This window comes from Balaenoptera physalus (assembly GCF_965194825.1).
Source record: "Balaenoptera physalus genome assembly, chromosome: 1".
In the NCBI taxonomy this organism is placed as follows: domain Eukaryota; kingdom Metazoa; phylum Chordata; class Mammalia; order Artiodactyla; family Balaenopteridae; genus Balaenoptera; species Balaenoptera physalus.
This window is the reverse complement of record NC_138882.1, coordinates 86,367,883-86,391,616: the sequence shown is the minus strand read 5'-3', so window position 1 is coordinate 86,391,616 and position 23,734 is coordinate 86,367,883. Positions and strand designations below refer to the sequence as shown.

The following is a 23,734-nucleotide window of genomic DNA, read 5'->3' as shown; positions in this document are numbered from 1 at the left end:
TTGGTATTTCAAAATTATTTGACTTAATATGGAAATCTAATTATGTGAATCTAGTTTTAATATTTTTAAAAAGAATAATGAGGGGATAATAATAGTAACCCCCTACCAGATATTTTTGAAGGGATGGAGCTTTTATAAAAACCAAACTTGCATTGTGTTTGCACAGCTCTTCCCAGAGTCTGATGCTCTGAGGTTCTGCTTCACCCTCTCCCTGCCTGAGACACCAGTCAAGACCCTGGTCCTCGGTCCATCTCTGGGTGGCTGCTGGACGAGAGGTGAGGAGACAGAAGTAACCCTGAGTCTCCCTCACTCACAGATAAGCCAGCTTTTCTGCCTGTCTCCACACAGCGCCCCAGACTCCCTGCTGCAGTTCTGGAAACTCCCAACCTTCCTGCCTGGTTAGTTTTCCACCTGGACCTGTCCCAGCGTATACCTCAGAGCCCAGGCAGGTGCCACGGTGGGTATGATGTTCCTAAATGTTTATGCTAAAGGCTGCCTGGGTGACTCTCCCAGATACAATGAAGCACACCCAGGAGAGTCTGTGTCGCTACTTCCAGATACCAAGTACCCGACCATCTTTCCTAGAAAGTCAAAATATGTGCAGATATACTGGTTGTGTGTCCACTTCTTACTCTCCCCTTCATCCCTAACTTACAGAATCTCTACACTGATGTCCATAGTGTCCAGATACAAAAACCTACACTTCTCCACCTCTCTTGTTCCTACAGGGAATCAATGGGATTCAAGGGCTTGTTGGGCTTTAGAAAAGCTCAGTAAAGGGGTAATGACCTAGGAAGACCTTTACCCACACTTTTCCCTTCTTCCCACCTAAAATGCAGCCTTGCTGCTCAGAATACCATCAGCCACCCGAGATCAGAGTGCCTTGCAGGAAACAGCAGCACTGACGATGAAATAAGATAGAAAGGCATCCTCTCTGATCTCCTTGGAGCCACGTAGCAGCCATGGGACTCCTACCTCTGACTTCATGGTGCGCGAGTGAAGACAGTCTGCTTTCTATTCTACATTGCTATAATTCTGAGTTTCTGCTGTAGGGGTAGAACAATTTCTAACACACATACACACATACCAAACATAAGGTAAGATGCAACTAAAAAAAGTAGATTGGGAAATCTCCTGTGTATGGAAGGCTAGTTGTTCCTGTGAAAGGGGTATGAGGAGCCCAGATTTCAGACCCCTGGAGAAAGGAAGGGCTCAGGGAGTTGCTCTTACTTAAGACAGAAGTCTCTGAAAGCAGATTCAGGGCTCCACCTTCTGTTAAGCCTCCCCTACCACCGAATACCTAGGTCCCCTGCTTGGTGAGCTCATTTTTATTTTTCCTGTTTTTTTGGGGGGTGGTTAGAGAGTTGTTTTGCTTTGTTTGCTGACATGTAAACACTAAGGACAAGGAAAATCCTCTTGCCAGCTCAAGAAACCTCGAAGCTGTAAAAACAAAGACATAATTTATTACATAAAGACTAAAATTGTTTCTATAACAAAAGATATAAAGTCAATCAAATCTGATACATTAAATATTTTAATAAAGACAGATCAAGGTTAATATAGCAAGTTCTGTAAAGTTTAAAAGAAAAATTTTAAATAATATAATAAATTTTGTAGAAATGGCCAATAAACACGTTTTTAAAAGATCAAAATTACTACTGGCCAGGGACTGGGAAATGAATAGGGAGACTGGCAGAAACAGTGAACAGCATAAACAAAAGAAAGTGACTCAGGGCAGAGGGTGATCTAGAACAGGGGCGAGGACAGCGGCTCAGGGCAGTCAGACAAAGGCTCTTGTTTCTGGTCAGCAGCTGTGAGGCGAAGAGGGGACCAGGCTTCTTAAGTAGAGCCCCACCCTGGTCAGAACCTGTCTGCCGAGTCTACCATCCTCACATAGACGCCCTACCTGACTCTAAAGAGCCTTAGTCCTTCCCCCGGGTGCCCTGCGGCCCTCGCCTCTCCCTGGGACCCCCTGGACCCCTGACCATCCTGGAGCAAGTGTTTCTCAGCCCTGATATCCCTGGAGACTGAGCTGAGAGGACACATATTGAAAGATGGGAGCCCCATTCCTCCCTAGAGTCTGTCCACCTTTTTTTCTTATTTTCTCAGTTTCACATTAGTGATTTTTTTCTAAGTATCCCCACACTCATCACTCCTCCAGGTGACAGGACCGGGTCCTGAGGCAGCAGATCAAACACTGGGAAGAGGGACCGTGTATCGGATGCAGTGAGTGGAAAGGCTGAAGCTGAACCAGACTCCCCTCCCTGGAAGGGAGCTCAGTGACCACGACTGTATTTGGTGGGGGAGGGGAGGGTCTCCATACCCACTTCAAGCACTGTATCCACCTGTGTGTTCTAACAGGAGGGAGGTTCTGTGGGATGGAGATCTGTCCCTCTTCCTAGACATGCAACACGTCACAAAGCTTCCTAGCCCTTCTCAGCCTCCAGAACACACAGAATACAGGGACCTGTGTACAGCCTACTGTGGAAAGACGAAGCTGCTGGGGCTGGAGGGGACCCTCCTGGAGGGAATCAGTCCTCAGAGCAGCTTTTCCTTCTAATCACTCAGGTCCTGTCCCTGCATCATGAACAGCAGCCTTCTGAGGCCCTGAACTTTGGGGGACGTTGGAGATGACGAAGAAGAGGAGAAGGACCAAGAGGTTTTGCAGGGGGGGAGATCAGAGCTTTATTCCAACATGGAGAAGAGAGGGAAGGAGACTAATATCCAGGCTGAGCCTCTGGGCTGCCCGACCAAACACAAGGTTCTCCCCAGGAAGCCCTGTGAGTCTCTGGGGTCCCTGTCAGCCCGTGTCCTGGGAGACGAGAGGGAGGAGGGGGGCATCTGGCCGTAGCAGGTTCTCTGTCATTCTGTTCCCCAGCAGCCCCTCTAGGGTCAGGTCAGCAGCCAGAGCCCCCGAGGGCTCAGCTCACAGCAGTCGGGGCTCTGGTGGCGGCGCCGGTGGAGGAGAAGGGCCTGCGGTGGTCCAGGCAGCAGCCCCCGCCCCAGAGCTGGGGCCACAGCAGGAAGAGACTGGAGGGGGACATGGGGCTGGGCACTGGAGTGGGCACTTTGGGGGACACTTAGGAGGGGGCTGGCACTGCTGCTGGTTTTGCTGGTAGGACATCTTGGCAGGAGTTCAGTCAACCTAAAAGATAAGGAAACTCCTTAAATATTCATAATTGTACCTCTTTTAAAATCAATATCTATATGGAAGAGGAATGTTGTTTAGATCATAGTTACATCAGTGACTTGAATCAACTGCATCTTTCCTCCAGATGAAAATACATGGATTAAAAAATCAACAGGCTGAGCTTATTCTCCTTCCAGAGGGGAGCTGGGATTGCTCCATCCTCACAAGCCAACACCAAAATTCACAACTCCTTGGTGTGCACATTCCCTCAGTACAAGCCCGCGCTCCCAGCAATCCGTCCAGGACAACTAGGAGTGCTCTGGGATGGGTTTAACCACCAGCACCCCAGAAAGAAAAGGGCCTGGTTTGAAGCATTATCCATTTCTATGGCGTAAATATTCCCAACGTGGCTACTGTCCAGCTGTGAGTGACTCTCCAGAGAACCCCTCCCACCTACCCTCTCAGGAAAGAAGTCAGGACTTCTGTCCTATTGGTCCTGTAGAAAGAACCCCGACCTCAGCCTCAGAGGTAAGCTGTCAGGTCAGTAGTTGACACTTACTGTAAATGCTGATGAAGCTTCAAGGTGTGAATCCTCCCTGGGGACTTTTGGCACATTTTTCTCCATCCACTTGACATTTCAATCCAATCCCAGGGAGAACAGTGTCAGCCAGCACCTTGGTGACCTTCCAGCACCCCTCCCATGGTGAGCCTCAGAGAGGCTACTGAACACAGAACAGGTACACATAGATATAGATGTAGATACACATGCATCTCACATATACATACACATAGATTATAATAGAAAATAATATAATAACTAATGATTGTTGACCTCTTATTTTGTTCTAGGTATTGTTCTAAGTGCTTTACACATATTACCCCATTTGATCCTCATAATAATCCTGTGATGTAGGTACTACTTATATTCCCACTACACTAAAGAGAAAACTGAGGTTCCTAGGGTTAAACAAATTGCCCAAGTTCACACAACTGGGAATAAAGTTTAGACAATTTGACCCAAAAGATAAAATCAGAACTCATTCTCAATCATTTCAGTATAATATCAACAGGTTTCTCAATCTGAAGTGATAATAAATTTACACACAGATTCGATACGCTAGCATATACATACGCCATCTGTAATGATATTATAAGGGAAGCTAAAGTCCACCAAGTTCTTTTTGGATGTGAACATCATAGATAGTCCCAGAATGTCAGTTTTTCTGTATGGCCCCAAATGTCAATTGTTTTGTTTGGTGAGGTTTTCAGATCATTGATAACTATGCTTTTTAAATTACTTCCTCATATCAGACCCCTGACAACCTTATTGTCTGCTTAGCCTCTTTTCTATGTAATGCCTGTGCACTTGCTTCTCATCAAGTCAAAGATGGAACTGATCATTTTTCATGACCCAAACAGTACTAATTATAGGCTATCATGGAATAAAACTATCTTAATCAGATATCATCACTACACACACACACACGATAGCTTATGACCACTATATTCAGTTTTGGTATCTTTTTAATCACTGGAATCAGAAGATGTTTTAGATGAATACGTAAGCATTAAGGAAATACTTACCAACCACTGCATATCTGAGCCTTGGAATACCTGTGACCAAGGCACTATTCTCAGAGATTCTGGGCTGAGCAAATCAGATAAAGATCAAGCAGATCTCATGAGAGTACATGAGAGAGGGATATGCTAGGATGAATTAAAAGAGCAAAGCATCTCCAAAGGGAAAAATTCAAGGATTTTTGTGGACTGCCCCCACTAGTAAGGTCAAGAGTCAGAGTTCGTTATCTCACTCCCACACACACTCAACAAGTATTTACTGGCCACGAGGCCAACTCTGGACACCAACATGCCTTAAAGAAGTACAGTCTCTACCCACCTTGACTGTATTCCAGTGGAGAGACAGAAATTTGACAAGTGAATGGAAACACAGAATTAGTAATTATAGGCATTCAGGTGGATGGGGTCATTCCATTGGAGGTCTTCCAGTGGTGCTGGAGACCCTCACTGAGACCAAACCCCATTCCCAGGCCTTCCCCGAATGACAATGCCAGCGGTCCAGCGAGGATGGGTACAAGATTGCTTTCTAGCTCATTCCACCTCATCCATCAGAGGGCTGTATAAGCTGGTGGAGCAGGGTCACACAACCCTGAGGCTGTGGAGAGGGCAGGACAATGAAATCCGTACAGGCATCCTCTCCTGATCTGCGCACACCTGACAATGGGCTTCTGTTCTAACATGTGGATGTCAAAGAGCTTAATTCACTTAGCCTTCTCTGTGCATAGGAAGGATCTAAGAATCTGAGTGGGTGGCTCTATGTTTCCTTAATCTGAACTCAAGTAAGCCAGAGCTTTCCTTCACAAAAATCCTTTCAGTTAATAGCTAACTTAGCAGCAAAGACTGAACACAAAACTTGCAGCTAATATGATATTTTATTGAAAATGCATTTATGAAATAATATCCAAATTCATGTCTTTTTTACATAAAAGGACATTTTCTGTCATTGTCATTTAAAAAATGATTATAGGGACATTTTAAACATATTTTTGTGATAAGATTCTCCCTGATACACCGTTATATCCCCAATTTATTTGTTTCAGTAATATGTCCACATTTTAGGTTTATTCAAACAAAGCATACATGTACTTTTAAAAATTAATTTATTTCTATTTGGTAGATTGATTTTTTCCTCCTATCCAGCCGAAGTTAAGAACCCAGGCATTTATTCAGAGAGAAGGAGTAAGACTGGGTAAGCGGAGTGAAAAGTTGAATTAAAAGAAAACAGGACCAGGGGGTTTAAAAACATTTATTGTAGCAAAGCGGCTCACTCAGAGCAATCACGTCCAAACCTCAGGAGAGCGAGTTTGAGCCCAGCCCAGAGTCTCTGTGCCAACAGCTCTTTCCACAGCGCAGCGCCGGTGTGGTCTTATCCCCAAGGTGAGACTCATCGAGGGGCGGCCGAGACTGAGGGATGAGAAGCACAGGACTGGAGCCGGTCCTCGGCCTGCTGGTTACTCGGGTGATGCTCAGAGCCCAGCTGGGAAGCAGCCCCAAGGCTGTGGAAACAGCTGGATCGCTGATGTCCCAGTCAGCTGAGGCCACAGCAGCCCTGGGTCCAGGACCACAGCAGGAAGAGACTGGAGCGGGGCATCTTGGGAGGGCCCTTCGGGGGACACTTTGGGGGGCACTTGGTCGTGGGCACTTTAAGAGGAGGCTGGCAAGGCCGCTGGGTTTGCTGGCAGGACATCTAGGTGGGAATTCAGTCAACCTAAAACCCAATCCAGATGCTTTATGGATTTGTGAGACCTTAGGTCACTGTTTCCTCCTTTGGAATCTATCCCCAGGCTGCTGATATCTGGAGGTAACCGTAAGTACACACACATTCATTAAAAATGAATGTATCTCTAAGATATGGCACAGTTCTTGTCGCATAGAAGGTATCCAATAAATGTAGATGGAACACTAAAATGGAAGCTCTATTAGAACAGGGATTTTCAGCCCCCCACTCAGTTCTGCACACTTTATATTCCAGTGTCTAGAACAGCACCAGGTAATTTGTAGGAGCCCCCAAAATAACTGAATACATGAATAATATATGGATGAATAAATGAAGGAGAAAAGAGAGAAAGGCAGGAAGGCAGTTATACTCAAGTAGAGAAAAGGACACCAGTTGGTATTTCGTGGTAATATTGGGTGTCACAATTTTCTCCATGTGCACCCGCCCACTCTCTAAGCGTCCATGAATGCATCTGTGAGAGGTAAATGGCCTAGGGTACGCCCTCCCCAGCCAGCTGTCTCAGTTGCCAGAGGCCAGACACTGGCAAGAATTTAGGCTGGCTAATCACTCACCATCCAGTTTTAGGGGGTGTAATTCCAAGGGGGATCCACCAGCCCCAAGGTAAAATCTCTCCTCCTCCCTCTTCTTTCCCCATGGTCTCCAACATGCCCCTCCCTTTCAGCTGTGCCCTCTCTAGGTTCAGAAAGACCCACTCACCTGGTCAGACCCAGATGTGGACCGGCCAGTCCCAGAGGTTGAGGGTGGATGAGGAGCAGGTGCCTGAAATGTGTTTCACAGGCTCCCGCCTGACGAGGCTCCAGGGATTCCTGGCTCTGGGAGGAGCAGGAAGGGGCTCCTCCTACCCTGGGCACCTGCAGGGCAATTCTTGACATTCAGCTCCCTGACTATTCATTCCATCCCTCCCAGGGAGTGCCTGAGTTATGCTTCTGAAGCTGGAGACCTGACCCTCACCAAACCATATTCTTTTCCAGGCTCAGACTCCATGAAGCATCATGAAGATCCCCGGCCCCTGGGCCTAGAGTCTGGTTTCTCAAAGCACTATGATCTTGTTCTTTCTTGGAAACATATAAATAAACAACTTTCCTGTCGTCTCAATTCAGCCCATGATCCAGCTTCCTTGGTCCTTGAGAAAATGCCTCTTTAACCTCATGGGCCAGCTGCTAGCTTTGAGCATCTTCCAGGTTGGTTGCTTTGTAAATCCCATGTCTCTTCTCTTCTGTCTCTCTGTCTCTGTCTCTCTCTCTCCAGTGATGGAATGAACATGGGGATCGAGGCTAAAATAATTTAGGAATTACTGCCTGGACTAACTTTCTTGCTGGATATATACTAAAGGATTATTTGAAAACAGTTCTGCCTTAATGTCGACAATCCATGTTTTCATGTCATCACTCTTTCTCTAATCCTCACAATAACCGAGGGAGGCAGTACAGCTACATCACCCCTGTTTTATAGATGGCTGTAGGGAAGCTCAGGGGGCTAAAGGCTGGGACAGAGCAGGAGCCGGTCTCACACGTGGGATTCCCTGGCTCTGCTTTCTCTCCGCTGCTCTTTTTAGCCCACACCACTCAATTTTCCCCAACATACCCCTGAGCCCAGCCCTGTCTTCCCCAGAGAGTAGAATCCAAGTATGGTCTTTCTGTTACGAGGTCTCATTCCAAAGGGGACCTCCGAGGAGGGGTCCGAGTGAAGCTCTGCCTTGTTTTTTCTCTGCACCCTATTTCACCGGTAAGGGCTGCACTTAACGCTGTATTTTCCCTCTGCAATGGTACATCGGACCTGCTGGGGCCAGCCTTGGGCAGGGAACCAAAGGCAGCCTCGTGCTCTGTGTCTGAGCCCAGCCGGAATGAGCTAAGCCCTGTGCTCTTCTGTCGATGAGCTAAGGGTGGGGCTGCTTTGAAATTGGACCAGACTCTAAGGAGCACACACAGGCTTCTCCTCTTCCTCGTTGTTACCTGTCCGTTCTGCAGGCCTGCAGGCTTCTTTTCAGGACCCCCACCTGCTCTCCCCCTTCTGCCCAAAGCCGACACGTCTGCTCTTCTCTTGAACACATTTCTCACAGTTTCCTTCTCCAGGGCGTCTGGCCCCTTCACATGGGAACAAAGAGCCTGGGGAAGGAGTAAAAATCTGGGACCTGCTTCTAATATTGGGATTGCTGAGGACCTCGGAGAGCTGATGACCTTGTGACCCTCTGGGTCTCAGGAAGGGCAAAGGGCAAAGGGAAGAGGAGGAGGATGTGATGGAGGGGAACTCCCTTCTACACAGGAAGGTCATTAAAAACTCCTCTGGTCCTGCAGCGGGTCCTGAGGTCCTGCGGGAGAAGGGGATGGAGACGGCTAATCAAATAGGTGCGTGCTTTGACTCTCTCATCAGTGGGGCTGCAGTCGGGAAGTGGCTAAATAATCAGGTTGAGAAGAAAGCTGGAAACAGCAATCTCGTGACTTATGTCCTACTTGGTGCTGTGGAAGGCGCTGAGACTCCTCCCAAGCTTCCCTGGCTCCCATGGGAGTGAAAGGGATCCAGAGGTTCCCATCTGTCCCGCGGAGGTGGAAGGAACTCATGGTGCTGGCAGAAACTTCGCTGGGGGTGGGAGGGTGACCCTAGCCAGGATGAACAGGGTCTGTGCCTCTACAGTTGAAAGTGTCAGGGTGGGCTGCTGGCGACGGGATGTTCGGGAGTCACAGCCAGGGCTCAGGGAGATCCCCAGCTGCAGGAGGAGCTAGAGTGAACTGGAATGAGCCAGGAGGATACTGCACCTGCCCAGGCCATGGGAACAGAACACAAGTTCACTGACCACCTGGCCCCAGCCCAAGAACCCTGTCAGTTCAGTCCTTCAACAGTAGGGGGCAGCAAAAACCCAAAATCGAACAGTAGAACCCCAGGCTTCCCTTGGCGTGGGGCTTACAGGCCATATAAGCTTCCCTGCTCATGAACCCAGATGCCAGCATGGGCAGGACAAGGGGGAGAGGGGTAAAACATGTTAATAGGGAGGTGAAATTTACTTTGAGTAATTTCCTAAAATGAGATTTTCTTAAAAGAGATAGAAATATATACAGCTAATTAGTAATTTTAAGTGTGTTTTCCCCTGTATCCCCATCCTAAGTGGGCCAATTGCTCAAGAAACAGCATTATATTCATTTCAATGAACGAAGCTCCTAGTTCTTTCCACATTTTGGTTTAGTGTACAAATATTGCCAACCTACCACATTTTATACAAAGCCTGGTCTCCTTGCATCCTGATCTTCTGGGAAACACCCACAAGGTGTACATCTCTCCATCTCTGGCTTGCCCCCTGCCGTCTTTGCTCTTTCCCATGTCCCACCCACTTCAGGTCTCAGAGGCAGCATGGAAGGGAGCTGGATGTGTCTCATCACTTGACCTCTACGTGACTCCTTGGATACTCATCCCTCTCACCGGCCCCTCAACCCACTTACCTGTGCCTCACCCATCCATCAAGGTCTAGCTCAGCCCCACCCCTCCCAGAAGGCTTCCTGAGTCCTGCCCCAAGTCACTCCACCCCATTCCCCAACGAGTCTCCACTGTGCTCTCCTCCTAACCTGCTAGAATGCTGGGTATTTGTATTCTATAATCTACCGCACCATTTGGCATTGTTCTTCTGTAATGTGATTTACTTGGTCTAATGTAATAGCTATTCTTTGGTGTAGTAGCGCATACTAAACGAAATGGAATGTTAATACAGAGTTCTTTATCTGAGTCAGCAGCAGGAAGACTTTGGAACTAAGCCTTCCCAGTACCCCACTAAGGCCCTAGGAGCTCCTTAAAAATTGAGATAGAAGTTCACATACCATAAAATTCACCCTTTTAAAATGTGCAATTCACTGATGTTTAGTATGTTCACAAGGCTTTGCAACTTTCACAACTATCTGATTGCAGAACATTTCTATCACTCTAAACAGAAATTTATTAGCAATTAGTCACTCCTCCCATTCCTGTTCCCACCCTCCAATTCCGCATCTCTATCCCCTGGCAACCACTAATATACTTTTTATCTGTATGGATTTACCTATTTAGAAATTTGTATAAATTACATCATATAATATGTAGTCTTTCCTGTCTGGATTTTTTTTACTTAACATAATGTTTTCAAGGTTCATTCAAGTGCTAGCACGTGTCAATACTTTATTCCTCTTTATGGCTGAAAAATACCTCATTGTATGGATATACCACTTTTTGTTCATTTATGAATAGCTACTTTTTGGCTATGAATAATAATGCTATGAACATTCATTTACAAGACAAGAGTCTTTTTATATACATACACAGAAAGAGTATGGGTGACCTTTTAAGAAAAATAACCCACTAGGCAAATTCTCTGGGTGGAGAAGGTTATCATGTAAGAGGAGAAGTAATCATGTATGTGGTCAGCAGTAACTTCTGATAGTGGGAAAATGGCTCTTGGAACTTATTGCAAATTTGAACTCAGTATTTCATAGATAGAAAATGGGTTACTTATCTAGTTATCAAATCGTATACTTTAAAAATGTTATATTCAATCTCTTTTTTTCCCCCTTAATCTCTCTGGTAAATGATATAGCTTTCTGATAACTTTCAGGGGTTAAAGACTTCAGTCTAGCACAATTTGATGGTTTTTCCTGCCTCATGAGCTCAGACCTAATCCATGGCCCAGGAACCCACAGTAAGTAGGGAGAAGTGGATGGTCTGAGCTTCCACTTTCCTGCAGGTTCTCTCCTTCTCCCTCTTTCATTAGTCTTTTTTGGGCATCCTTTCATCTTCTGTGCATTGGGATCTCAGGAGATGGATTGGGCTGGTGCTGTAGTAATCCAGCCTTTGTAACCAGGAACGCTTCCCTAACTCCAGGGGCACATGATAAGCTCTTCAAAGCATCCCCTCACTGGTGTCTATTCTGGGCTCTGAATTTCTGCAGCGCATCGAGCATCCAGATGGGATTGGATATATCCATTTCACTTTCCTGCAGGTACCACCAATCTCTGAGTGGTTTTCTTGTCCCTTTGCTTGGCTTGAGAGGTGGTAAAAACTAACTCTTCACACTCACGAGGGGAGAAAAGGGAAATAAGCCACAGCCATTTCCCCAGAGATATCAATTCCTTACTCCAAGCAACTTTCCCACTTCAGAGAATGCTTCTATAATGTCTCGTCCAGTCTTTATAGGCTGGTGGGATGGGTCAGTGATGGTCTCATGATGGCTCTCCTCTTTTTCAGTAAGTCTGGAGGAATACCTGCAAACTCCTTGGTGCTTCAGTAGAAATGTTAAGGTGCTGGGGAGAGGGAGTGTGATGGGGATTAACTTCCTGGTGCCCGAGAGGCAGAAGCTTCAAAGATCATGCTTGGAAACTGCCTCACCTCGCTGTTCCCTGAGTCTCAACGTAATCTCCATTCCACCTTCTAAAGTCTGCTGAACACTTCTCAGGTGGGCGTGGATCTTGGTTTGTTTCTGCCTCATCTCCATCCTTGTCCCACTGTCCATGGATATCTGTGATAGTACAGGAGTCACTTTTGGAGGCCGTTCCTCTCACCTGTTGTTAAGAGCTGAACCGTGATCCCCAAATTCATATGTTGACATCCTAACCCCCGGTGTCTCAGAATGTGACTATTTGAAGATGGATCCTTTAAAAAAGAAATTAAGGTAAAATGAGGCCATTAAAGTGGGTCCTAATCCGATATGACTGGTGTCCATATACAAAGAAGAGATTAGGACACAGACACACAGAGAGGGATGACCATGTGAAGACACAGGAGAAGGTGGCCATCTCCAAGCCAAGGAGAGAGGTTGCAGAAGAAACCAACCCTGTAGACAACGTGATCTTGGATTTCTAGCCTCCAGAATTGTGAGACAATAAACTTCTGTGTTTTAAACCACCCAGTCTGTTGTACGTTGTTGTGTCAGCCCTAGCAAACGAATACATGTTTTCCAAACTTTCCTTCAACTCAGCTTCTCCTCTCTCTATTGTTCTTTCTTATTCCACAGCTATGTCACATACTTGTCCAAGTCTCTTGAATAAGGCTGTAAGCTCTCCATGTTAGGGTTTTAACATGTCTCTCTAGTGGCAACGAGATTGAGCATCCAATTTGCTTTATACACGTTGGACAGTAGGGGCAGACAGAATCAAAAGCATCAGTCCAAAACTGGTGGAACATCTTGGAGATTTGGCTGGATTCCAGTGACCTGACCTAAAGAGCAGGAAGCTGCCCAGGCGTCACTACAAACCTCCTTCTCCTTTAAGGCCTGATGTAATGCTACCAATCTCAACTAATCAGAACTGACTGTGCCTTCCTCTACAAAGCATGCAACTATGGTCTGCCTTCTATGTTGTAAACCTGGTTATAATACCAAACCCTTACATGGTGCTTATACTTTGAGCCAGACACTATTTAAAGTGCTTTAATAAATTAATATATTATACATAATATATTTATTATATTTATATATTTAAGTTAGATAATATAAATTTATATTATATATTAATATATTATATAATTAATATATAATAAATAATAATACAAATATATAATATAAATATATTACAAATAAGTAATAAATAATATAATATATAATACTATTGCTATAAATATTATAAATAGTACCATATATATTAATATGATATATAATTTATAGGAACCATTTTATAGCATCCAAGTCCTAGAGAAGTCAAGTATCTTGCCCAAGGTTGAGCTGGCATTCAAATTCAGCACACTGGTTTCCAAGTCTGTGCTTTTAAACACCTGCTGTGGTAGCTCCCTCATGGGTTTCTTGGCTTCTACTACCAGGTTTTATGTCCCTATATGGCAGCGACCACATCTTACCCATCCTCATTTCCATCCCTTTAATCTCTCTTTCCTCACTCAGCCTTGTGTTTGGTGCTTGGAAGACATTAGAAGCTTAATAAAAATTTGCTGAATTATTGACCTATTTTCTCATGTCACAAACAAGGAAATTAAGACCCAGGAGCAAAGCCCTCAAATCCAAGACCAGAACCCAAGCATCCTGACCCCTAGGTATTGTAAAGCCTGGCTGGGTCAAGTTCTGAAGTATCTCAGGCCCAAAGAAGCAGGAACCTGTATTAATAAGGATACCCAGAGATTTCCCTTAAGATTCCACTTTCAGTATGTCTTGTCTATATCACATCACTGACTTTCTCTAAATTAACTCCATGAAATATTCTGGTGATTATAGAAAGGAAGGGTTTGCAGAGGGGAAAGGAAAACATTGATTGAGCACTTCCATGTGTCAGGCACCATGCAGTGAGTTCAGATTTGTTATCTCACTTATTGTCAGACCAACTCCCAAATTTAGGCAGTATTTCTCCCATCATTATCGACATGGAAACCAAGGTTCAGAGTGGTTGAATAACTTCCCCAAGACCACAGACCTGAGATTCAAACAGGAGTATGACTTCAAAGGTTGGGTTTTCCTGCCCCACCACCAGGGCCCATCTCAACAACAGGATGACACCTTCAGAGAAGAAAATATTGACTCTGGGGGATGCCAGGGCTTGTGTTTGCACTGTGGCTGTCAGGCAAGGGACCTGGGGCAGCTAACCTGGAAAGCCCTGGATAGGGACCAAAATTCCTCCCCAGACCTCTGGATGTTGGGAAAGTAAATTTACATTCTTCATGTCTAGTTTCCCCCTTGTCGTATGGGGGCAGGATTGCCATCCCATGAGAAAGCTGTCCAGCTCGGGAGGGGTCCTCTCCAGCTGCCCTAAGGTCTACACCATCTACAGTTTTCTTGAAGGGGCTGAAGTTCAGAAAACCTGGGTTCTAGGCCTGGTCCTGCCACTTACTAGCTGTGTGACCCAAGGTGAGCTGCTTTCCTCTCTGGCTCTGGGCCTTGGTTTCCTCATCTGGAGAGAAATCTATCTTAGCCACCACGACGTACCACTGTGCGGGATTCCTCCTAGGGCTTAGACCTGAAACCCCATGATTGCAAGTTTCTTGGGGTCAGTACCTGCTTCAACACACATGCATTACCCAGGAAAGGGCCATACTTAGTGTAAGTTTCAGATGGTTTTCAGACAGCAGATTTTGAATGGACAGGAGAGAGCCTGGGGGCATTGGCCGAGGGAGAGGAGCATGAAATGAGGAGACCAACAGGGGGAGGTTGACATCACCAACCAGCCTTCACAGTGTAGTGGGACCAGCAGACTGAGCAACAGGCCACTGGCACCCACCAGTGTGTTGCCTTGGCCACCCAATTATCCTCTCTGGACCTCAGTTTCCACATCTGTCCACTCACTGTATTCCAAAGCCAGACTGGATTCTGTTCAAAGCTGGGCAGGCCTATCTTCCCACCTGGGCATCCCTGCCAGGATACCTTCTCTTGCCCTGCTCTCTCCTGGGTGCATCTCTCCTTTCTCTCAGCATCTTGGCTGGACATCAGTCTGCCCCTTTCCTACTAACTAGAAGCCAAGGAACAGGGTTGAAGGTGGAAACACTAAAGGGAATCATTCTCCTGTCTACTATGGAGCAGCTGAGGGACACCTGGTTGAACTCTGCATCTAAGCCCTAAGCCGTGCCACCCTCTGCATGGTCTCCTGAGCATCCCTTTCTGCCGTATAATAAGACCTCAATTGATGTTGGTTTTCCTTTTCATCTTTCTTACATTCTGACCCTCCCAGCTTTGAGTGAGAGAGGGAAAACACAGGAAAGGCCAGCACAGATTTACACAGAACTTTACAGTACAAAGAAAACTTTCATATTCACTGTCTAATTGATGCCCATAACATCAGAGAGAATGACCATGCCTGGGTGATCCCTTCTTGCATTTTCCTAGGACTTTGTGCTTCTCCTTTTTGAGCTGTCAGCATTAATGATGTGATGTCCTGCTTTAATGTCTGTCTTCCCCAGTGAACCTTAAACTTCATGAGATTAGAGGCATGTGTCTGCTTCCTGCTGTGTTCCCAAAGTCTAGCACATAGCTGCTGCTCAAAAAATATTTGTGGTTTGGTTGAGTGACCAGATGAAGAGCCATCACAGTTTCCATTTTACAGATGAGGAAACTGAGGCCCCAAGAAGCCAAGCGACTTTCTCAAAGTCACCTAGCTAATCAATGGCAGAAATGGGATTCTTTCTGGCTCCTAGCTTAGAAGGTTGAAGGAGTGGGCAAGGGTCATTCACCTTCCATCATCTTAGAAGTTTGAAGGAATGGGCAAGGGTCATTCACCTCCTGTCAGCTTAGAAGGTTGAAGGAGTGGGCAAGGGTCATTCACCTCCCATCAGGCATGGCAGAGCAGGGCTGTCACTCCCAAGACAGAACATTGAGTGTTACCTCCCCTATCACTCCCCACCCCATTTCCTTCTACCGAGATGTCTTGGGAGGGTGTATGCACACATCATACTGTCGTATATGTATGTTTATGTGTCTCTCCACCCAACCCTACCCTGACCCAGAATGGGAACTGCTTAAGCACAGTGGCTGAGCCTTCTTTTAATCTGTATCTTTAGGGTCTAGCACAACGCCTGGCACATTATAGGTACTCCATCTGTTTTTGAGGATGGAATGATTGACTCATGGATTAACCTTCCAGTAGCAGCTCCAAGTGTCTTTTGGATATAACACTCTTGGTGCAAAGTCAGAGTGAAGCTCCTCTAAGCCAGGTGTGCCCCTTAGTGGAACCAGTGCAGGGGTGGTGTCAACAGTATTGGGTGTTGGGTACCATTCCAAAGACTATGAGCCCCTGAAGACAGAGCCTGTGGGAAACCTGCAGGACTGATCCATGGGATCCTCTCGGGCAGCAGGGTCTTGCAGAGGTCTTCTCATCCAGCCTCTTCTTATCTTACACAGTGATATGCTGCTCCAAAGGCAGAGTGACTGCCTGAGCCCAGGCTCCATCCCCAGCCCGAGCTTCTGGTTCCCAAGGGCCTGCAAAACCAGCTGAGAAGTTAGAGAACTCACTTCCAATCAACAGAAGTGTCCCATGTGGGTCAAAGCTGGGTCACAAAGATTAGCCATCAAGTTCATTCCTTCTTTCTCACACTCTTTGGGCCAGGGCAGTGTTTGCCCTTAGGACTGCCATCCAGAGAGGCACCAGCAATGCCCTGGCAGAGTGTTGACACTCAGCTGTCACCTGGGGTCTTTCCTTCCCTTCCTCCACCCCCCCACCCCGCCCCGAGCTCACTGACATCATATAAGGCTGCAGGGTTATGTGAGGGACAGAGCTACCCATAGGTTGATGTTGATTATCATCACCATTATTTGATTATATTATTATTATTAGCTTATATTTTTATAGTACTTTATGGCACACCAAGTACTTTGCTACATGTGATCTCATTGGATTGGGTAGCATGTAAGTAGCCTCTATTTTAGAGATGAGAAAATTGAGATTCAGAAGAGTAATGTGACATGCCCAAGGTTACAGAGTTAATATGGCAGAATGGAGACTCAAGAGCAGATTTCCCTGTTTCATATTCAGTTTTATCCCGCAGTCCTCACTCTGCTCAACTTCTTCTTTTTCCACTTTAAGGTTATTAAAAGTGCACCACTGGTCCTCGAGTCTTCCACTTCTACTAGGATTCGCTTCAGTCACCCCGTCTCCTGGATCCCAGTGAGAAACATGGCACCTCCGTAGTTGAGACCCACAGTGCTTCTGAGACAAGTTCCTTGCATGGTGCTGGGGTGGGGATGGGGCTTGTGGGAGAGATGCGCTGAAAACCCCAGGAAGAGACAGAGCTGGCACGACCTCAGAGCAAAGGATTATAGGGCCCTTGCCATGTGCCACAAAGGGTGCTTCATTGACTGTCAAGCTTTCTGATCCAAGAGACTTTCTACTCCGGTAAATGAAAATGTGTGTCCAAGACTCTTGAGATTAGTGGGAGGTGGCCTCTGCTCTGGGAAGTTGGCTTCGGTTGGGGTACCCAGGTACTGATAGAGGCTCACACTGCTCTCAGCCAGCTCAGTGGTAGCTGCTGCCAACAGTGGCTCATGGCTTCCCTCCCTCCCTTCCTTCCTTCCTACTTCTTCCCACAAATATTTATGAGCCTCTACTATGCTCAAAGCATCTTCTGGGTCTTGGGGATTCAGCAATGAACTGGGAACCTAAAGAGATCAACTAGCTGGTACATGAAGAGCTTGGTGCAGGGCCCAAGCTCTCTCTGCACCAGAGAAGCCCTGAGCACTAGGAATATTGCTATACCTGCCAGGAACTGAAAGAAGTTCAGAAAGCTGGCCTCACCTAGAGGGATTCCACAGAATAACCTCCCTGGGAGGGCAGTGACTGAACACACCACATCGGAGGCCCAGCTCCTGCTCCCCCAGGCTGCAGTCCGTTGGAGAGATGAGCCACAGAAAACAGGAGTGACTTTCTCCCTCACCTCTCAAAGTCCGTGGGCTCCCCCTCCCTCAGTTGGGCAGCTGGCAGTCAAGTGGACACTCTGTGAGGCACTGCCAGACTCTGTTCTCACGTTACAGCTCCCCAGGTCCTCCCTCAGTTCAGCTGTGGCCAGTGAAATAGGTGGTTCGGACAACGGAGATGGAAAGGATGTAGGGCTCAGTGGCTGGAGCCCTGGTCCTGATTTCCGGAGCCTGTTTCATCCTCTAGATGAGGAGGGATGAGCCAGATCTCTGACACATTCCAGGTGACCCAGATTGTCTAAGGATGACTCAGGCAGGACCTGATATCCCTCCATTTATCTAGAAGGGATCCAGAATTTCTAGGGTTTGAAGTCTCCTGTGTGCCCAGTATCCCAGGGAGACCAAGGCAACATGCTGGAGAGAAGTGATTCAGTCACAGTTTCCACTGAATTAGGCTGAGTCAAGGTCAGATCATGCCCTGCAGTGACTATGATGGCCCTGTGGACCTCCTCCCTCCCTGATGATGACGACAAGTTCTCATTCCTTCCTTCCTTCTTCACACAACGAGTATCTGCTGAACGCTATGCGCTCTGCACTGCATTTGGAGGACACGGTGATGCACAGTGTGAGGCATCTGCCCCCGAGGAACTCTTCCAGGAAGTCTTATTCCTACTGAGCATCTGTTACGTGCTAGCCATTGTGATATGCCCCCAAGGTCACACGGGGAACACCCAGACCCTAACATGAAGGGTCTCAGAATCTAACAGCGGAGGCCAGTTGTGAACACAGGGCACGGCAGGTGCCTTGTCAGAGAGGCACTCCCTTACAGGGAGCCAGTGATGAGGTCCCACCTGGGCAGATGCTTCAGAGGACAGTCCTTGGAAGCATGTAGGAGTGGGGGACAAAGAGTGTTCTAACAGGGGGTGCATATAGGTACGTTCGGGATGGTAATAATTTAATGTGGCAGTAGTGTCCCTACCATGCAGGGGAGACAAGCCTGGGGAGGTAGAAGTTGCCAAAGTACAAAGAATTCAGGCACCATTTGGAGGGACTTGGAGTTTTTCCCCTTTGTGGGTAATAGGGAGCTATTGAAAGTTTTAAATAGGCTCAGATTTACATTTTACACAGATGGCAAGCGTCCAAGGAAAGAAGGCAGTAGAACTGGGAAAAGGAAACCTGGGTGCATCTTTGGATGTGGGATGAGGAAGAAGGAGAAGCTAGGATGACTCTCAGTCTTGGGTCTTGGGCCACTTACTGAGGGAACCGAGGGGCCTGGAGGGGAGCTGGTGATGGTGGGTTCTGTGCACGTGGATTGCTGTCAACTGTGGAACATGGTTTATGCCATCAGAAGGTTCGGATAAAGAACAGGTAGTTGGGAGGAGGGAGAGAGGCCCTCACATGGCAGTGATGGGGAGCCCTTATGATGGAGAACATTTAAGGATTGAGAGGGTCTGTGGATATTGAGGCAGAGGTAAGGAGAGCAGAGGATGAGTAAAGGGGAGTAAGAAGAGGTTCTGGACACTGAATTCCCTGGATGGAGCAATCTGCAGTCCTAGGACAGAGCCAGTCATATTCCCAGATCACTCGTTGGATTTGGGTGGCAAAGACTGGCACAAAGGCAGCAGGAAATTTTTGGTCATTTCGTCATTAAACTAGAGACTTCAAGCATCTGGTAAATTGCTCAGACCCCTATTGCATGACTCAGGCATGCTCCGCCTGTCTGCCAGAGCCGGGAGCATGATGGAAGATGTGAAGAAGTCTTGGCCTTGCAGGGTGGGGAGAGTCCGGGGAGAGTCAGGCTGTGGTGGGCATGGGTGGCCAGATCACCTGCTGGAGGAGGAAGGGGGACAAGGAGCAGCTCCAACCTACAGTTGCACGTCCTAGTTGCTCGGGTGTGTGGGTGTCTTTCCTCTTTGTCACAAGTGATATTCACTTCCTACCTTATTATTATTATTTTTTATTTGTCAACGGAATCTCCACTACTTGAAGCAGAATGAAGAGACAACTGTATTTGTCACTCATTTCCCATCTCTGTTCATTTCTTTCTTTCCTTCTTTTCCTTTTTCCCCATTTTTTCTTTGCCTCTTTCCTTCCCTCATTCCTTCTTCTCTCCCTTTCTCGATTCCTTTCCCACTTACCATGTATCCAGTCTGGAGCTAGGCTCCAGGTTTACAATCAGATAAGTGTCTTCAGTCCCTGAATGTGAACATAATCAGTTGCGCTTTGTGACCTCGAGAGAAGGTGGTGTCTTGGGGTGGAGAGAATCCTTTTTCCCAAATGCAGGTGCAGGGCCTGCCTCTGGAGTGGTCACTTTTCAGTTCAATAAACACTGGGGCCCTTCTGTGTGCAGAGCATGGGGTGAGGCAGCCCCTCCTCAGTCCCCAGCTGGGCTCAAGAGTCGGGAACCATGAGGCTCCCCAGGCCTCTGGCACTGAGACCGATTCTTGTCTGGACCACAACACCCGCTTCCTTCCAATGGGCTCCGTTCACTATGCCACCCAGGGCACCCATGTTCCCCCAGCTTTAGGAATTCAATAGAAAGATAACATATAGTTCCGGCTTCCAAAGAGTTCATGATCTTGGGGGTAAATGACATCCATATACGGAGCTGTGTAGGGTGTGACGAAGCATCTGAGACAGTGAGTCTGACAGAGAGGGCTTCTGAGACCAGACAGGTAGGGAGGTGGCATCTGAGCTGCAGATGGAGGAGAAGGGAGGGCAGCATTTGAGTCCCAGGAGCAAGGACTGTGTATAACTCTCTCCCTGTGCCTACAGCACCAAGCATGGCGCCTGGTGCTTAGTAGAAGCTCAAAACATCTGCAACGTTGAGTAGAAGCATCAAATGCCATTTTTGTGAAAACTTCTCTGATACTTTCAGTGAGTTTAGAATGTCCTGAGACATTTTATAATCCAAGTAACATAGATAATAAAATCCACATTTTTCCTCATTGCAGGAAAATTAGAAAATGTCAGTAAGCAAAAGGAAAAAAGAAACGCTTGGGATTCCCCATCCAGAATTACATGCTGTTGATATCTTAATACAGATCCATCCAGACTTTTTTCTGTTTATTTACATGTATTATGTATAAATATACAGACATATTTGGAGAGACTTATATAAATGGAATGGCCATATTGTATGCTATTGTAACTTGCTATAAACTTTTTTTTTTTTAAATTTCTAATCCACTTTGCTTAAGCTTTGGTCCGTAGTCATCAGTCTGCTCCTATTATAGCTCATTGGGACAACTGTCAGTGGGCAGTGATAGTGGCTTACTCTTCCCTGTGTCTAGGGCCTGGGAATGCCCTGGCAACAATCCTGACATGTCTGGGTTTCCACTGGTCACTGATAACTATTAATAAAGGCAATAGCAATTATAACAAGAATAAGAGTGGCTAACAATTACCAAGCGCTTCCTACATGCCAGGTCCGGGGCTAAGGGCTTTATAGACATTATCTCAAGGGATCCTCATACAACCCTATGAGATGGACACTGTTATCGCCCCCATTTTATGGATGAGAAAACAGGTTCAGAGAGGTCACACAGCTGGTAAGTGACAGAGCTGGGACATAAGCCCAGGCTGCATCTTTGTTTATCTTTGAGCATTTTCTCTGTCATCTATTAACTGAACTTCCCCTTGGCCGAAGACATCCTGTCAATATCAGATATGTGAGCCTTCAATTCCAAATGTCAATGGAAATAATTTTAATACTTTGATCTCCTTTTAAGTAATTAAATCATGTTATGAAATTTATTTTTAAAAATCTAAGTGTATGTATTAGTTTCCCATTGATGCTATAATAAATTACCGTAAACTTAGTGGCTTAAGACAAGTTCGGTAGGTCAGAAGTCCAGCACGGGTCTTACTAAGCTAACATCAAGGTGGTGGCAGAGCTGTGTTCCTCCCAGAGGCTCTAGCGAGAGCCCATTTCCTTGTCGTTTCCAGCTTCTAGAGGCTGCTCGGATTCCTTAGCTCATGACCATTTTCAAAGTTCATCACTCCAACCTCTGCTTCTGTTGTCACACGTCTCCTCTTTAACATCAATCCCCTTGCCTCCCTCTTAAAAAAAGGTTCACTGGGCCCACTTGGATAATCCAAGACAATTTTTCGATCCCCAAATCCTTAAGCTAATCACATCTGCAGAGTCCTTTTTGCTGTATAAGGTAACACATTCACAAGTTCTGGGGATTTGGATATGGTCATATTTGTGAAGAGAGGCTTTATCCTGTCTACCACAGTGTGTGTCAGGGCAATAGTGAATAGTATAAATAAGACAAATAAATAATAAAATTACCTTCCTAATGTTAAACTCCAAAATCAGCATGTAACAGATGAGAGTAGCACTCAGCAAAGACCGCCTAATGAGGTGCCTTCCAGCAGAGGGAAGAATGATGTACTAAAGAGCACAGAGGAAGGGCAGCCAGGTGGCAGATGCTTTCAGCACCACCCTAATCTGTCTAGGGCTGGAGATGTTCAGGTGATTTGATGGGGACGTCTAGTTTTTTTTACCATCAAAACCTGAGTCCATTATGTAATCCCCCCAACACCAAGCATCTCCAGATTATGACTCGACTTCTTTGAGAAGTTTTCCTGCCAGAAGAGAATGTACCCATCAGGCCAACATTTGATACTCATGTTTCTCTTTGTAAATTGACGTCATCAGTCTCTTGTGAGTTAGCTGCAGTGACTCAGCACCGCCAGGCTTGATAAACTCAAAGACATGGACAAGGTTGAATTTCTGGGTCAAGGAAACATCATCAAGGTAATGCCACCCTAGGGAGCATTCTTGGGGTCTGTCAGCTGGCCCAACCCTGGTGATGCCAGACACTGCCTTTCAGATATAGGTACTTGATTCCTGGTTACTTACAGCAACTAACAGTAAGAATTATGTCCAGATTTTCTAACCATGAGATTCAGACAATGATCCATCATGTTTACTACTATTTTCACCCCATTTCAATAGGCATTTTTAACAAGCAAATTATGTAAAATAAAGCTTGCTAGAAAAAAAATCACAAGAAGAAATAAAATATTCAAGAGGCAAGGTGCTGTAGAGAGATGGCTGATAGCAGGATCTGAAATCCAGCCTGTAAGTCCCTGTGTGATCTGGGACAAGCCTCTTTCTCTCTCTGAGCCTCAGTTTCCTCATCTGCAAAATAAGGGGTGTGGTCTAAATCAGTGATTCTCAACCGGATGGAACATTAGAACCACCCAGGGAACTTTTGGAGGCTGTCGATGCCCAGGCCTCACCAGGATGGGGTACCACTCTCTCTGAATGAGCCAAGGTCCTTTCTACATCTTCTATTGTCTCATTCCATGAAAGGTCTGGAACTTGTCAATGAGAATCTGGGTTCGGATTTATTGGAGGCATCCATCCTCCTTACTAAATAGCAAATTCAACAAGACAAGGAAATGAAAATTGAGTGTCTACTACCTACAAAGCACTAAACTAGATCCCTTAGGGGTGCCTGCACTCAAAGACCTTACTGTGTGTCAGCTAGGTGGCCACGTACCCAAATAATTATAGGTAAAAGGGGATGGACATTGTTCCTTTTAAAATTAATCACACTCATGTATTAAATGAATAATTCCTTTAACCTCTACTGGGCTTCTTTTTATCAGAAATTCAGAGACTGCATTACATTACCTTTCTCAGCAAACGGGGGATGAGAAGGATCCCCTGGTGAACAGAGCTCTAGCAGCCAAAGCAAGCTCTCTGGCCCCCTACCTGGTGGTCTTTATAGAACATTTAGAAGTGACACAGCATCAGGTTTCACTTTTAATGTTGATTGAGTGCTTATTATGTGCCAGACACTATTCCAAGAGTTTTATGGATGTTAACTCATTTGATCTGCAAATGATCCTATGAGATAAACACTATTACCTTCCCCATATCCCAGATGAGTGCAGTGAGACAGAGAGCTCAGGCCACTTGCCCAAGGTCACAAGCTGCTCAGTGGGGAGCTGGAACTGGAGACTGGTTCTAGAACTCATG

The 23,734-nt window shown here is 46.2% G+C and overlaps 2 pseudogenes across 2 annotated transcripts in view; one reads left to right on the top strand and one right to left on the bottom strand.

The window, feature by feature from the left end:
* The window catches only part of LOC309667443 (late cornified envelope protein 2A-like), a 345,865-nt pseudogene that overhangs the window by 272,906 nt on the left and 49,225 nt on the right, over nucleotides 1-23,734 (top strand). The gene's annotated exons all lie outside the window — the stretch shown is intronic.
* LOC309667513 (late cornified envelope protein 2A-like) lies at nucleotides 2,793-3,259 on the bottom strand (annotated as a pseudogene). Its single transcript has one exon. The product of its transcript is annotated as a late cornified envelope protein 2A-like (transcript).